The sequence below is a fragment of the Equus caballus genome, chromosome 1, assembly GCF_041296265.1.
Source record: "Equus caballus isolate H_3958 breed thoroughbred chromosome 1, TB-T2T, whole genome shotgun sequence".
NCBI lineage: Eukaryota > Metazoa > Chordata > Mammalia > Perissodactyla > Equidae > Equus > Equus caballus.
Window position 1 is genome coordinate 29,848,121 of NC_091684.1, and position 16,207 is coordinate 29,864,327.

Genomic DNA, 16,207 nt, shown 5'->3' on the forward strand with positions numbered 1-16,207 from the left:
TGCTGTCCCTGGTTGTGAGGGTATGTGTGAGAGTGACCTTGACTGTTTATATGGGAAGTGTCACTGTGACCCTGTTTGTGTGTGGCCATGTATATCTGTGTGAGTGAGTGTGGACATGACCTGCTTCTGTGTGTGTGAGTTTGGGTTTGGGGTAGTGTTTTAATAAACCCTGGGAGAGGTTCCCCACCCTCTGCCCAACGCACCCTTCAGCAGGGCTTCCTCCCTTCTGGGTTAGCCTGGTAAGGGGAATAAGGCTTCCCTCACCTTCCTCACAATTCTTGACCCACAGGCCACTCTCCTTCCAGCTCCCTGAACAGCCCCAAGGCTTTCAATGCCCCAGGATCACTTAACTGGCCACCATCAGAGTCCCTGGGGTCTAATGTTTTGCCCCATTCTGTCATTGTCCAGCTCCTCACCCCTGCTGTGGCCTGCATCCCTCTCTGGCACCACTACCCCTCTGGTTGGACATCCCTGAGGCCAATGCCTGCACCTCCAGGAGAGTCAGAGGCCAGAACACAGCCAGGGGCGGCTAGAAAGAGATGACAGATGAAAGAGACAGAGCCTGGCACAGAGGTGAGAGAGACTCACAGAGATACCGTGGCAGAGGTGAGATTTCAGGCAGAGGTGGTGGACAAGGGAGGGACAGGCAGAGAGACCACAGACATAGACAGACGCAGGTCAGAGGCCAGGCAGCAGGGAGGCAGAAGCGGGTAGGAGTTCTGAGGGTCTGCGACTGGGAACTCCTACGTAAGCTCACAGAGGCCACAGGCTTGGGATTGAGAGGCCATTCCAGACTCTGAAGCTGTTGGGGCTGGAGGCGTGTGAGGAGGTAGGCTCCCCAGCCTTTGGGCTTCATAGGACACCTGCCCTGTGGCCTTATACTGAGGAGGAGATATGAGAAACTCCAGCCTACGCCCCTGGACCTGTGGTCTGTGCCTGTGGTCCGAAGAGGAACCAGCCCTCCTGGCCAGGCCCCGAGAGCCTCCAGCCCCAGGGCAGACGAGGCAGAGAGAGAGAGATAGCTCCCGCAGCCACTGATGTGCACAGCTGCCACTCTCGTGCCTGCCCCTGCACACACACTCACTCACATGTGCCACGTGCCAGGCTGGAGGCTTGCCAGTGAGGCTTCCCTGGCCCTGGTCCACGGCTTCCGTACTGGGGCTCTGGCCACACTCGTTATGCCCAGGACTCCTGACTCCCGAACCTCCTGCTGCTCAAGGGCCTTGCCCCCCTCCCAAGCCAGTGAGCGATCCTTACCCCTACTCTCCCACCCTTCAGCCCTCTGGAACTCCTGACCCCCAATTCCTTCCGATCCCCAAGATCCCTGGAGCCCCCTGTTCTCCAACTTCCGGGCATGTATATTCTCATCCCTGACCCTTGGCTCTGGTTGGGTGGGGGGGGATCCTGACGGGTGGGGGGTAGGAGGGAAGGTGTGAGTCTGTATGTCTGTGTAGAATGGGGGCTGTTTAGATAAACAGATGGCAACAAATGGCATAAAATTATATACCCATAATGTCAGTTCATAACATTTTGTTCGACATACTTGATTTAATCGCTTAGCTGACGATTTGGCTTTTGGGCCCATATGGTGGGGAATGAAGCTGCGTGGCACCCGCTCCAATCTGGCTCTTTTATCACCGAGGCTGGGGGGGCGGGGATGGGGGGTGTCGAGAGGGGGAGGAGAAGGGATGCAGATGGAAAGAGAATGAGCTGACAGGAGGGGGCCCAGGGAGGGGGTAACTGTAGGGACTGAAGGGGCCTGGACCCTGGCAGGGAACAGGAGGATGTCTGGAGACAGTGTGGGCGGAGCCTGAGTCAGCTGGGATGGACAGGACTGTCCCCAAGAGACCTGGACCCCGTGGCTGACCTCACTGTACTTTCTAAGGCTGTGGCCACAGATTTGCCTCCATGAGCCCAGTAGCCTGAGACTGTCTTTTTCTCTCTTCAAAACCAACATGCAGACACCCAGCTCCTAATCTCTAGGGTTATTGCCATTGCTTTTACCAAACTGAGTAATTTGTGTGTGTGCATGTGTGTGCATACATGTATGCCTGCCTGCTTGTGCGTATGAGCGAGGTGTCTGGGAGACTGTGAGATGCCTTATGTGATGAATTCTGTCTGTGCGGGTTACCTAACTTTCACTCTGAGCAGCGGGAGAGGGGTAAATGTGTGCTGGTGGTCGTTTGTGACTGAGAGTATGACTGTGAGTGAGTGTGTTTTATGTTGGGCTGAGACTTGTGACTTGTGGAAGTGTGAGTAACTGAGCATGAGTTTGTGATTATGAGGGTGCAGAGGTGTGAGGGCGTGTGGCTGTGGGGGAAATGTCTGTGTGTGTACGATTGATCTGTGGGGCCGTGTAGGGTGTGACTGAGGGTGTCAATGGTTCAGACGGGCTGTGGCACACAGTAGGTGCTTAAACAGTGCTGCTGAGTATGCCCATCTAGCCACCTCACAGTGGTTTGTTCTGCGTGTGACTGCTGGGCTGTGGAATGAGGAGTGTGTGTGTGTGCACGAGCGCATGTGCCCTGGGCAGTTCCAGGGGGTTATCAACACACACACCTAGTGCCTGCTGGGCTGTGACTACCCCTTCAGGGCACCTGCCCTGCACTCTCTGCAGATAGAAGTCAGGCTCTGCGCAGAGTGCCGCTCTCAAGTCTCCTGGCTGCCTCCCTGAGTCACTGGTCGCCTGAACTCCGCTGGGCTCTCAGAGAAGAGAGCCAGGTGCTTCCTTGGAGAGATATTCCGCCTCCGACACCCCCGGTCCGGCAGCAGAGGCCCAGTGCACCCCTCCTCCTGGTCTCGGAGCTGCGCCAGCCCCTCCAAGCACCGCAAATCTGGGCCCAAATCAGCGCCCATCACTCACGTTGCAGCCTCATCTGCCCCCTGCCGGGTGCCGCCCGCTGGCTGAGGAATGGGGCAGGGAGCCCGCCCAGGATGGGGGCAGCACCTCCCGGGGTGGGGGTATGGGGTGGGGGAGGTGGGGACTTGGGAACCTGCTCTCCTCTCCTCCCTCCCTGGGACCCTGTCCCCCAACCCCAGCCTGGCTCTGTGTGCATGGAGGCTCCTGGGCTGTGCTTGGGTCTTGCTGCCCATCTGCCCTTCCTGTGTCTCTGCCGCTGCCTCTCTCTGTCCCTCCCCGTGTCTTCATAAGGACCACCTTCCCTCTGCCACTCTCCCTGTCTCTCCCTTTCTGCCACATTCCTGCTCCTCTCTGCCCACCACTCATCTCTCCTTGTGCCTCTGGCCACACCTCTGAGGGTCTCGGAAAGTGGAGATCAGGGTGGGACTGGGGCTGAGGCCTGGGCCCCGAGGGTGGTCCTCTCCACTCGGGAAGTTCTGTTACCACCCTTCCCCCTCATGGCAAGGAGACAGGGGTCCTGGTGGTGGTGGGTGCTTGGTTCTGTGACAGGGCCCTAAGGCAGACGTGGGCATGCTGGCTGCTCTTCACGTCTGCCAGATCAAGTGCTCCCAATACCCTTACTCCCCACTCACTGCTGTGGTTGGACCAAACCCTCAACTCCTTCTCAGGCCATTTGGTCATTCATTCATTCAATAATCATGGGACACATGTGATCTGCCAAGCACTGTGCTGACCAACATGAGCAAGATGCTCATAGACCCTGCCCTCGAGGGCCTCCCTCCTTCCCTCGAGGGAGACAGTGTGCAAACAGATAAGAATGCTGGTGTTCTGGGGGTGGGAGAGAGGAACCAGGGAGGCCCACAGCAGGCTGAATTCTATGGGTGGGAGTGCGGAAGCCTGGGGAGAAGCTTTATAGACGAGGGAATTCTCAGCTGCATTAGAAACATTTTCTTTTTCTACTTACAAAAATAATACTTGCTCAATGCAGAATCTTGAGAAGGCACAGAAAAGCTCAAAGGAAAACAGAAACAAAATAGAGTCTTTAAAGAAAATTGCGGGGAGTCTTGAGAGATGCGTGGAGTTTTAACAAGTGAGTGATGTGGTGATGAGGAAGCTGGGGAGTGGGTATTAGAGACGGTCATTCCCAGCAGGGGTCAGGGCATGAGTCAAGGCACCCTGACATGAAGTTGGGATGTTTGGTGGCTGTGACTGAAGCCTGGAGGTGCCTTATTCTGGCGGAGGGGTTTGACCCTTGTTCTATAGGCAATGAGAAGCCACCCTGGAGGATAGTGAGCAGGCGAATGGTGTGATCCAGTTTTCCATTTTAGAATAATTATTCTAGACGATGGATTGGAGATCGTTGAGACTCAAAGAGGGGAGACCAGTTAGGAAACCAGTGCGGCAGTCTGAGAGACAGTGAGCGGTGACAACTGGGGTGGAGGGAGTGCGGGAGGAGGGAGGGGAAACCATCGAGAAGGCAGAATGAATAGGATTGGAGAATGATTCAATGTGGGGGTAGGGGTGGGAGAGAAGGAGGAGCCAAGAGTGAAGCCTATGCCTGTTGCTTGGTCACTACTGTGGCTTGTGGTGCCATTCACTAAGATGGGAAACTCAGATGAGGAGCCGGATAGGGATGGAGCAGGCCAAGGACTGAGTTTGGTTTTGGACACGTTGAGTGTGAGATGGAAATATCCAAGTGGAAATGTTCAGTTAACAGTGGAATACAAGGGTCTAGAGCTTGGGCATGTAAATTTGGAAATCGTTATTCATTTCTATGTATTAGTCAACAAATATTTACTGAGCATTTGTGGTAGATTGGGCTGGGGATGTTATGGTGAATGAGACGGGCTGCACCCTTTCCTTGTGGGCTCACAGCCTTCAATGAAGAGGTGGTATCTGAAGTCAGGAGAGTGAACGAACTTCCCAGAGGGAGAAGAGAGGAAGGTGGTGGTTCGCCAGCATCGCAGGGCTGGAAGAGGGACAGTCACAGAACTAGGGTCTCTTGTCTCTCTCAAATCGTGGAAGACCATCCAATACACTTGCTCCATTACCTTCTTAGATCAGCTTTGACTGGAAGTCTCCTGTGGTCCCCATTCTCTAGGCCAGCTCCCCGCCATTGTGCCCACAGACACACATGCGTGTGAGGCAGCCAGGCTCCCTGTGTCCACTACATGTCGGGTAGTGGAAGACAAGTCTGACAGACTCTGGTTCTATCCGACATGTAAATCCTTCTTTAGCTCCTAATGTTGTTTGAAAGAAACCTAGACTCCTTGCTATGGTTTTCAAAGCCCTTCGAGATCTAGCCTGTGCCCCGTTACCCAGCCTTGTCACCAGCCAAGCTTCCCAGATGCCCAGGTGGCTCTTTCCAAATTAACTGCCAGTCCCCGATCAACTTTTGCTGTCTCCTACCTCCAAGCCTTGTACATGCTCTTTCTCCTGACACCATCTCCCTCTCCCATCCAGCCAGCCCAGCTAACTCTTAATGGCCTAGCTCAAGTGTCTCCCATCTGTGAGCCTTCTCTAGTCTGCCAGAGCTCCTTGGGGGCCCCTGTCATGGGCTCTCTTTAGGAAGGCCTCATTAGCTCATATGGTGATTGTATTTTTGCTTGTCTGTCTCTTCCTCTAGATAAGGAGACTCCTTAGGGCAGGGCTTGCTTTTTTGTTCGTCTCTATAGCCCCTGTGCCTAGTATAGTTCTGGGCATGTACTAGGTGCTCAAAATTATAGGTTGTGCACTGGAGAGAGGCTGGTGTTGAGAGAGGGCTGGAGTTGGAGGTGGGGCTGAGTGTTGAGTAGGGCTGGTATTAGAGACAGAGCTGGTGCTGGGAGGGCTGATGTGCAGGTGAAGCTAGGCTGAGTGCTAGCGGTGGAATGGGTGGGTGCTGGAGATGGGGTGGTAGTTGAGGTAGGGCTGGGTCTGGGGGTAGGTCTGATGTTAGAGGCGGGGATGGTGTTGGAGGTTGGGGTGGTGTTGGCATAGTGTTGGGTGTTTGGGGTAGGAATGGATGTTAGAAATGCAAAGTTGAGAGGTCAGCAGGCAACTAAGTGTAGGAGAAAGGGGGCTGGGTGTTGAAGGTGGGCAGGTGAGTTGGGAAGGGGTGAGGAGGGAGCTGGATTTGGGAGCACAGCAAAGAGCCCCTGAGACCTCTCCAGAGTTCCGACTTTAAATGCTGCTGATCCAGCTCTTCCTCAGTAACCAGCTTCTCCCCAGAAGGAGAGAAGGAGCGGAGAGGAGACCCGGGGAGAAGAGCCTAAAAGGGTGAAGAAGGATTTTCATTATGAAGTTAATTAGCTTCAGAGCCGCTGCACCTTTCAGGACGAGGAATTAGAGGGATTTAATTGCTTTATCAGCCTTCCCTTTGATTTTCAGCAATCAGGCCGATTCCATTTAATTTAACTGCCACAGACGAGGAGAAAATTGATGCGCTCACCTGCCTCCGAGCAGAAAGAGACAGAGTGGGGAAGAGGGAGAGGGGGAGCCAGAGAGACTGGCAAACACAGAGTCTGCAGATTAACGAAAACCAACAGCATTTGCTCACAATTGGAGATGAAGTGTGCCCTCGAGGTGTTTGGAGCTATGTGTGTGTGACTCTATGTGAATTTGTGTGTATGACCGTGTGGAAGTATTTGTGACTATGCGCGTTTGCGTGGGTGTGACTATGAGTGACTTGGTTGACGTGGAGGTGGGTCTGTGGGTGAATGTTGGTATTTGGCTGTAGGTCAGTGATGGCCAGGGTATGTGATTGACTGTTGAAGACTCCTTGTACATGGAAACAACAGTGTGAATGAGGATGGCTGTGTCTGCCTGTGTAACCGTAAGTACAGTGACTGTGAGTGTCATTATGTAGGTAAGAATTTCGCTGTGTGTGAAACTGCACATCTATTAGTTCATTTGTTCAGCAAGCACTGAGTAAACTCCTGCTATGAGCCAGACACAGTGCTGTGGGGCAAAGATGACTAAGATGGGGTCCCTGCCCTCAAGGATTCAGTCTAACAAAGGAGACAGACTAGTAAATAAATGTCACAGTGCTGTACTGCATGGATTGCTCTGGAAGCACTGTTCTGGAAGGCCTCCCAGAAGAGGTGGCTTAAAAGATAAGAAAGTTTTCAAGTAGAGGAGGGGTGGATGAGGTTGTGGTATAGGAAGGGCATTACAACCCGAGGGAGCAGTATGTGGAGCGTAAGGGGAAGCTGGGGCTGCTCAGAAGGGAGACAGATCAGGGAGGACTTTGAGTCATGCTGAAAAATGTGGCCTTTTCCTATAGGGTACTGAGTGGGAAGTAAGCCTGCAAGGCTTGTGTGTTAGAAAGGCCTCTCTGGCTGTGTGGAGGATGGACTGCAGAAGGCGAAAGCAGAGGCAGGAAACCGGTTACGACCATTGCAAAATCCAGGGGAGAGATGGAGACTGTCTGAGGGAAGAGAGAAGAGAAAACAGATGGGGTAGAAAGGGCAGAATTTGGAGACGGGGATAGGGCAGAAAGTACTGAAGGTTTATGAACATCTAGGTAGTAAGTGATTCCATAAAGGGAGATATTGGAGGAGGAGCAATTTGGAGGATAAGGCCTTGAACGTGTAGAATTTAAGCTGAGATAGGACATCCAGGGTGAAGTATCCAGCAGGCGGTTGGATATGAGTCTGGAGCTCAGCAGAAAGGTCCTGTCTGGAGACAAAAATAAAAGAATCCTCAATCTGTATAGGTAGTAAATAATGCCATCAGAATGGATGCGACTACCCAGGGAACATGTGGAGATCAAGAAGAGGGTCAAGGGCAAAAGCCTGGGGATCACTCATGCATATGAGACGGGAGGAAGAGGAATCAGGGAAAAATGATGAAGAATCAGACAAAACAGAGGAAAACCGAGAGAAACTTAGGGAAGAGAGGAGAACATTGATGAGAAGTCGAGTTCCGTGTTGGACCTGTAAGATTGAGGTTTGCTGTGAACATTCATATGGAGGTGTCCAGGGGGCAGGATTAGAACTCAGAGCTCTCGGAATGAGTAAAGGCTTGGGCATGTGAAAGCTTGTGGTGAGATCTGGTGTGGCTGGTGTATAGGATGAATGGATGGATGTGGAAGATGATGGGATTGGAGAAGTGAGTCGGAGTATATAGGGTTTTGAATACGAACCTACAAGTTAGTACTTTAATCTGAGGGCAGGAGTTCCTGACTGTCTTTAATACGGAAGAAGAATTGCTCAGATTTTCATTTTAGAGATATCACTCAATGTCTTAGTTTGATTTCCCCCCAAATCAGAGCTTGAGACAAGGACTTGGGTGAAGGCGGTTTATTTGGAAGGTGATCCCAGCCGTGAGGGAGTGGGGAGAGTGGAACAGAGAGGAAAGCTAGTTGCCACTGTGGGTAACTGGTGCTCAATCCTTGGGGACCCTCTCAGGATCGTGTAGAATGTACCTCAGAATTGTCCCTTGAAAGGACAGGAAGCTGGGCATTTATCTACTGACGAGGGCCCCCATTGGTTGAAGGTTGCCCCTGGGGCATCACATCCCCTTTCTCAGGCTAGCTGCCCTGAAATTGGAAGTGGGAAGAGGGAAGAGGGAAAGAGATGCTCAGAACAATAAAAGCATCTTCTATACTCGGGAGAAGGATTGGAGAGGGAGAGGTTGGAGGTAGAGATACCAGTTAGAAGGTGATTGCAATGTCCAACCAATCCAAGATCAAAAATATAGGAACTGATAGAAAGAAGGGTCATCTTGGAGGTGCAGAATTGATAGGACTTGAAGATCAATGGGGCACTTGGGGTTTGTGGTAGGCAGAATAATGGCCCCTCAACAGCCATATCCTAATCCCACAAACCTGTGAATATGTTATGTTACGTGGCAAGGGGGAATTAAATTTGCAGATGGAGTTAAGGCCGCTAATCAGGTGCAGGAGATTATCCTGGCTTATTTGTGTGGGCCCAATGCACTCTCAAGGGTCTATATAAATGAAAGGGGAGGGTCAGGGTCAGAGAGAGATTTGAAGATACTATGTCACCGGTTCTGAAGATGGAGAAAGGGGCCACGAGCCAAGGCAGGCAGGCAGCCTCCAGAAGCTGGAAAAGGCAAGGAGACAGATTCTCCTCTGGGAGCCCCCGGAGGGAACCAGCCCTGCCAACACCTTGATTTGAACTCAGTGAGACCCATTTTAGGCTTCTGACCTCCATAATTGAAAGGTAATAAATCTGTGTTGTTTTAAGCCACTAAGTTTGTGGTAATTTTTTACAGCAATTTCTATAGTAATTATAGAAAACTAATAAAGGGTCCCAGAAAGAGGACTCTCAAGTGACTTCCAAGATTTCTAGCTTGCGCCAGATAGGAAGGATTCCTTGAGAAAGGGAGGAGAAGTGAATTTGGGAGAGAAGCTTGTGAGCTGTTTCAACCACGCTCTTTGTGTGCCTGGAGCGACTTCCATGTGGAGCTGCTCACATGGAATAGGAAGCCGGGGGAGAAAGATTTTTGAGAAGGGGTCTTCATCAATGTGGTGATATTTGAAGCTGTGGAAGCAGATGAGCTTATCTAGCAGAGGGTGAGGACAGAACCCAGGGGACATGCCAGCATGTTGGGGCTGATGGAGTCGCTCTTGCGGAGGAGGTTGGATCTGTTGATCTTTGAGTTCCAGTGTTTGCTCTGTGGCCTCTGCTCGCCTACTCCACTGTCCCCATATTCCCTAGTCCCCTGGTTTCTTGGGAGGAGGCCTGCAGGTTCGCTCTGTACTGTTGTGCAAGTTGTATATTGCACAGCTCTAAGGGCCTCATTTGTTAGACTTTAATATGAATATGGTGCTCTCCTAGAGTTGCCAGTGTGCAACCTTGCCAACAGTCCATGATGGCATGTTTGGCCTGTTTAGAGAGACAAGAAAAGAGACTCTCCCTTGCTTCTAATTATATATCCAGAGCCTCAACCCTGGCTTGAATCCAGAATGCAAAAGAGGTCTCAGGAGCAAGGCCCAGACACAGAGTGGGAGCAGCCCCTGGAAGCCAGGCTGTCAGGTGTCCAGACCGGGGCCCTGTTTGTCAACCCCCATTCCTTGGGAGGACAGCTCTTCCCTCTTCCCCTGGCACCCCACCCCTGTTGACTGCCTTTTGATTAGAATGTGGACTCTAACTTGGAATTAACCTGATTAATGTAATGAAGGCAGGGCCGGCTCAGCACCACCTGGTGATGAGGGGAGATGGATTGGGAGCGAAGGCGCTCGGATGGAGGCGCGGCCGTAATTGCTGCGTTTACTGCTACCTGCCTCGCTGACCCTGCTGTTTAGCCCATTAATGATGATGCACAAGCCTCACTTTCCAGAGATAATGACAGAGAATCTCGGGGGAGGGTACAGGAGGAGGGAAAGGGAACCGGGGGTCTGGGGTCTGAGGGAGACATGGGTCTGAGGATGGGGCCTCGGCAAGGGTGAGAGGATGAGGGGCCAGGGCACAGAAGCATATGGGGAGACAGAGGGTGCAAAGGTAGAGGACAGGGGCTTTCTCTAGGCTCCTGCTCCCTTAGGACAATTTAGGATGACTACCTTGAGCAGGGGCTGCTGCAGCTGTCAGGGCTCTCTGACTGGGCGGGAGGCCAGTTCAGGAGGGCTTCCTGGAGGAGGGGTCTTGAAAAGAGAAAGAAAACCCAGGGAGTTGGATGAGGGCAGGGCCGAGTAGTGCCTTCCCCACGGCCTCCAGCACTCGTGTGGGGCAGAGAGGCCAGCATGTGGGAGGTCAAGGCAGAACCTTTAGGGGCATGGAGTGGGCATACACATTGGCACTCATGTACTCAGCACAAAGGATCTGTGCATAAATCAATGGGAAGACTTATCACTTTGATTAATTCCTCTGACGCCTCAAAGAAGATGAAATGGATGTTCCTAATTTCATCTGCTGCCCCTCCATGTACTTTATCTTTATCTATGGATGTCATCCATCCACTCATTCATTCATTCGTTCATTCAAGATAGTCAAGAGTTGTCCTAGTTCTGCTGCGAACTTGCTGACCCCACTAGGCAGACCCCTTCCCCTCCCTGGGCCTCAGTTGGCTACTCTGAGAGGGGGATGGAGCAGGTGGTCAGCCCTGATACGTGATGATGCAGAGATGCAGCATGTCGTTATTGACACCTCTTCACCTGACACCCCACCCCTGCTCCGGAGGCTGGGTGGGTGGAGTGCTCTCTCAGAGCAGCCCCGAGGACAGTGGGAGTGTCTTTCCAGCCTCCGCTGGACTCCATCAGGGCTGCCCACACCTACATGCTAGCTTTTTAATAGTTGGTTGGCTTTGCGGACCCACGTTAAGGTCATGAGCAAAAAAAACTCCCTGCTTTTTCTCACATGACCTGGACCGGCTCACAGTGCACTGGGGCAATTGATTTGTAACACAAATTCAGGACTTCACGTTTATCCCTTCAATTACATTATGTTAATTTTGACCCATTATTCCAAGTTGTCTTTGAGGCCTTAATTTTGTCCTCCTACTTTTAATATTTTATATCTTCTGCTAATCTGATGAACCAGGAGGTCATTAACAAAAAGGAACAGGAAGGGCCAAGGATGAAGTTATGGGACCGAGCTCTAGAAATTTTCTTTCAGGCTTACGTCATCTACTCTTTCCTTTCCTTTCTCCATTTTGACTACTGGTTCTTGGTGAACCTCTGCTGTTTCTTCCTGTGCGTGGATGTTCTCTATTTGGTGCTTGCGCAATGTTATTAATGCATTTTCCAGCCAGAATGTAAACTCCAAGAGGGCAAGAACCACGTTTGTCCTGTTCATCACTGAATCTCCAGGGCCTGTCTCTCCGTCTGAGACATCGAAGGTGCTCAGTATAGAGTCAGTCATTGAGAGAGTAAACAGCTCCTCTGACAGAAATGAGGAGGATAGTTATGGTAGAGCGGGACAACCAGGGTGCTATTGGGCAAAATGTGAGGGACATTAGTGTGTGTTACTGCCCCCATGTGCCCATCTTCCAGACTCTCTCTGCCACCAGACGTTTGATGCGAAGGGGTGGAGAAGAGAGGGTGATTTGGTGGAAAACTTTAAGCAAGAACTCTGACGTACTTCTAGAGAGAGAGAGAATGTGTGTGTGTGTGCGCGCGTGTGAGTGTGTGTGTGTGAGAGAGAGAGAGAGAGAGAACTTTGGGGTCAGGCAGACCTGGCTTTGAATTTTGCTTTAGTAATTTATTACCTGCCTGGTTGAAGGTGTTTGCCTATCATTTTAGAGCCTCAGTTTTTTAATTTGAAAAGGGGGCTAATAATATCTACTCCCCCTCTGTTGTTGTGGAGATTAAATGCAATGATGGAGATGGTGGCCCCACCTCTTTTTCCCTCCCCTTCCTCTTCCTTACAGTGTAGGCCAAAACTCTCAGGGAGAAAGACAGAAGAGCGTGAGGAATGTTATTTGTGCTCTAAAACAGCTCCGTGCAATTCCCAGAGTCAGGGACATCAATCTTGACTTTAAAGAAAAACCTCTTTTCCCTCATTACACGAGTTATGAATGTTAATTGGAAAAAACCTGGAAAATTCAGGTGTGCAAAATAAAACATCACCTGTCATCCTATCGCCCGGATCAGCACTGTTTACCTGTTGGTGTGTAGCCTTCCAGACTTCACTTTAATGTACATAATCAATCTTTTTTTTACAAAAATGGTAATATATAATACATATAGTTTTGAAAACTTTTTCACTTAACAATGTATTGTAGACAATTTTTTCATGTCAATAAATATAGTTCTATAATCTGTAGCAATGTTGCTAATGGTTGCATAGTAATCTGTAAGGATAACTGTACTGAATAATCGCTTACCGATGGACGGTGGATGCTTTTTGCTCTTACTCAATAATGCAAGGACTATCCCCAAGCATATATCTCTTACTCCAAGAGAGGCATGGGAGAGTACCAATGTGACTACCTGAGAAGGTCTCTAACAAGGCCGTCTTGACCGGGCCTTGCACAGACCATGGGAGGAAGGAAGCGTGACCAGGGAGGGATACCAGATTGGCAACAAACTGTGAGAAGCACCTGATAGGTTAGAGCTAAAAAAGAATGGACGCCAGTAAAAAACTGCCTGGCAGAGCAATGGCTAAATAAGCCCATGTGCATCCATCTTGTAGAGGACTCGGCAGCACTCACAGAGTGGGGCGCTGCCGGGTACCAACATGGGGGCTCTCCACGTATCTTGTTGAATGAGAGAAACAAATTACAGGACAAAACATTTGTGATTTGTATATATATAGGCATCTTACTTCTTTTTTTTCTAAGGAAAATAAAAAATTTAATAAGGTAAAAAGAAGATTCTCCTCAAATTTCTCCATAGGTATGTTAATCTTTGTAGGACTCAACGTAAGTAAGAATTTCAGTGCTAAAAAGAGTTTTTTTAAATACATAGAATCTTTCCTTTTTTATTGTGGTAAAATATACACAACATAAAATTTGCCATTTTCACCATTTTAAAGTGTACAGTTCAGTGGCATTAATTATAGTCACAGCGTTGTGCAGCCGTCACCACTATCTCTTTTTAAAATTTTCTCATTATCCCAAACGGTAACTCTGTACCCGTTAGGCGATGACTCACCATCCCCTCTCCCGTAAGCTCCTGGTAACCTCCAATCTACTCTCTGTCTCTATGAATTTGCCAAAAGATGTAAATGGAATCATACAGTATCTGTCTTTTGGGGTCTGGCTTCTTTCACTGAGCGTAATGCTTTCAGGATTCATCCATGTGGTAGCACGTATCAGCACTTTATTCCTTTTTATGACTGAATAATATTCCATCATATGTATAGACCACATTTTGTTTATCCATTCATCTGTTGATGGACAGGCCTTTTCTCTCAATGTCAGAAATCCATTTCTTCAAATCAAACGTTCTGTGTGAAAACACAAAGTCGGAGCCTGTTTTCCATTATTTCAAATGGGAAAAAATGGTAAGAAGTCATGTGTCAACTTGAATCCCTCAAGAGATTTCCTAAAATGTAACTAAATCCCAATAAAATACCTATATAAAAAACAAAATTATGATGTAAAATGTTCAGAACATTGCTTCCTGGTTACCAAACAATGAATACAGTTGTAACAAATGGTTGCTTTGTGAGCAATAATAAGGCGTCTCAGCGTCAGCCACACTCCTGGCTCACATCCCCTTTGGTGACACTTTTCAAAACATCTACCCATGATTCTGACATCCTATCCATTCTATCTGAGGTGTAACTTGGAATTTTTCCTGTACATCATTCTGTTTCGAATGCCATATTGAGTTTTGGGGATGCAAATACTGTATGTATTTTCTGTGTATAAACAACAACTGAAAAACATTGTGAGATATGTGTGTTCTATAAAGTTTGGGTACCAAAAACCTAGAGGTGTTCTGTGAGGAAAATGTTAATGGAGGAATGTGTTCTACAGGATCTGCCAACACAGTTAAACAAAAAACCAAAGCATATGGTTTTTATGTACATATATAAGTGTAAATGCGTAGAAGAATATACACCAAGCTAGTAACAATAAAGAATAGACTAGAATTAGAAGGACTGGTCAATGACAAATTTAGATTATCTGTAATATTTACATTTTAATGAGTATGTATTAATTGTGTGATTAAACATGAATGGATGAATGAATGAATGAATGTGTTAATAAGTAAATAAATAAATAAAATGTGTTTAATACCCAGGACAGCCTTTGGGGTAGAAAGTCACAGTGTGATATTAACCAAAGACAGAGAGCTGCTGCCTTTCTTCTTCCTTCTTTCCAGAGGGTTGAGGAAAATGACTTCAAATCAGAAACAGTTAGAAAAAGTCATGATAAAAATGTCCAGGTCCAGGGGCCAGCCCGGTGGAGCAGCAGTTAAGTGCGCATGTTCTGCTTCGGCAGCCTGGGGTTGGCCGGCTTGGATCCTGGGTGTGGACATGGCACTGCTTGGCAATCCATGCTGTGGTAGGCGTCCCACATAGAAAGTAGTGGAAGATGGGCATGGATGTGAGCTCAGGACCAGTCTTCCTTGGCAAAAAGAGAAGGATTGGCAGCAGATGTTAGCTCAGGGCTAATCTTCCTAAAAAAAAAAAAAAAAATTCTCCAGGTCCAGATGGGTGTCAAGATCATATGTGATCAGAAATCTGCTTTCAGTGACCTTTGGGGAATCATGGAGGATGGGATGGGTGCTATGGGGTGGAAATGGACAAGTACTGCTGTTATACTCAGCAAGGAGTAGACAATGGATGTGGAAATTAAAGATTGTCAAGATTGACATTGATTTCCGGCAAAATTCTAGAAATGATTATTATATATGGGGTCTGGCAATGCTTAGCAAGAACATGTCTGACTTTTGGCTGAAGCCAGCGTGAGCTCTCTAAGAACACATACCAAAGGGCAGAATATCATGCTTCTTTTGTAGATAAGGATACTGCATGAGGAGGTTAGGGGAATGCTAAAGATACTCTCTTTTGCTTTTAACAAGGCATGAAGAGGTTTGTCATATTATCCTTGTGGAAACAATGAAGAAATGTGGGCTGCGTGATGGACCTACTTGGAGGATTCCTAACTGGTGACTCACTGTACCCAATGAGGTATGATGACGATAGAGTTTGTGTCTTCCCAGCCAGAGGTCTTTGGGCCTGTGATTCAGTCCTGGTCATGTGATGTCTCCATCAGTGGCTCAGATGAAGATGTAGGTGTCCAGCTCATCACACTTCCAGATGACACAAAGAGGAACAGGATCATTAATAGGTTGGATGACAGAATTGATGTTCGAAATGATCTTGACAGGCTGGAACGATGACCCTATATGAACGAATGACATTTGGAGGAAGGCGGATGCGGAGTCCTGCAGGCAAGTTGAAAAGATTAGAAGCACAAATATGGGGCTGAAAGCCCTGGTTTAAGAATGAAACCCTTGAAAAAGACCAAGTTTATTTGACAGCTAATTCATTGTGAATCAATTGTGTGGCACAGCCAGAAGTCTGATGACTCCCAGGCTCCCGAGCTGCCTTAGTAGACGCAGAAAGCTTGGAATACGGAAGGTCAACGGTCCCACTAGGTTCCGTATTTTGCTGCGTTCAGGGCTGAGAACCCTTCTTAAGAGTAATGTCCAGGGGAGGGCCACCCCCATGGTAAAGGATCTAAACACTAAGTCCTATGAGTAGAGTGACCATAAAATTTATTACCTAAACTGGGACACATCTGAGAGTGACAGAAAGTGTTATTAACAACTGCAATGTATAATAGTTCTACCTTTGAGGCATCATTGGAAGAACCAGGACTTTTTATACCGGAGAAGAAAAGAATTCAAATAACCAAATGGTTGTCATATGAGAAGGAGAATAGGTTTCTATGGCCTATTATTTTTCAAAATGATTGTTTAAAAAGGAACACCTGCTCAACGAAAAA

The 16,207-nt window shown here is 48.7% G+C and overlaps 1 long non-coding RNA gene across 1 annotated transcript; it reads left to right on the forward strand.

The window, feature by feature from the left end:
- Positions 1-408: 408 nt before the first annotated feature.
- LOC138915664 (uncharacterized) lies at positions 409-15,721 on the forward strand. The gene is made up of 2 exons (XR_011421751.1): positions 409-573; positions 15,279-15,721. It is a non-coding gene; the product is annotated as an uncharacterized lncRNA (long non-coding RNA).
- The last annotated feature ends 486 nt before the right edge of the window (positions 15,722-16,207 follow it).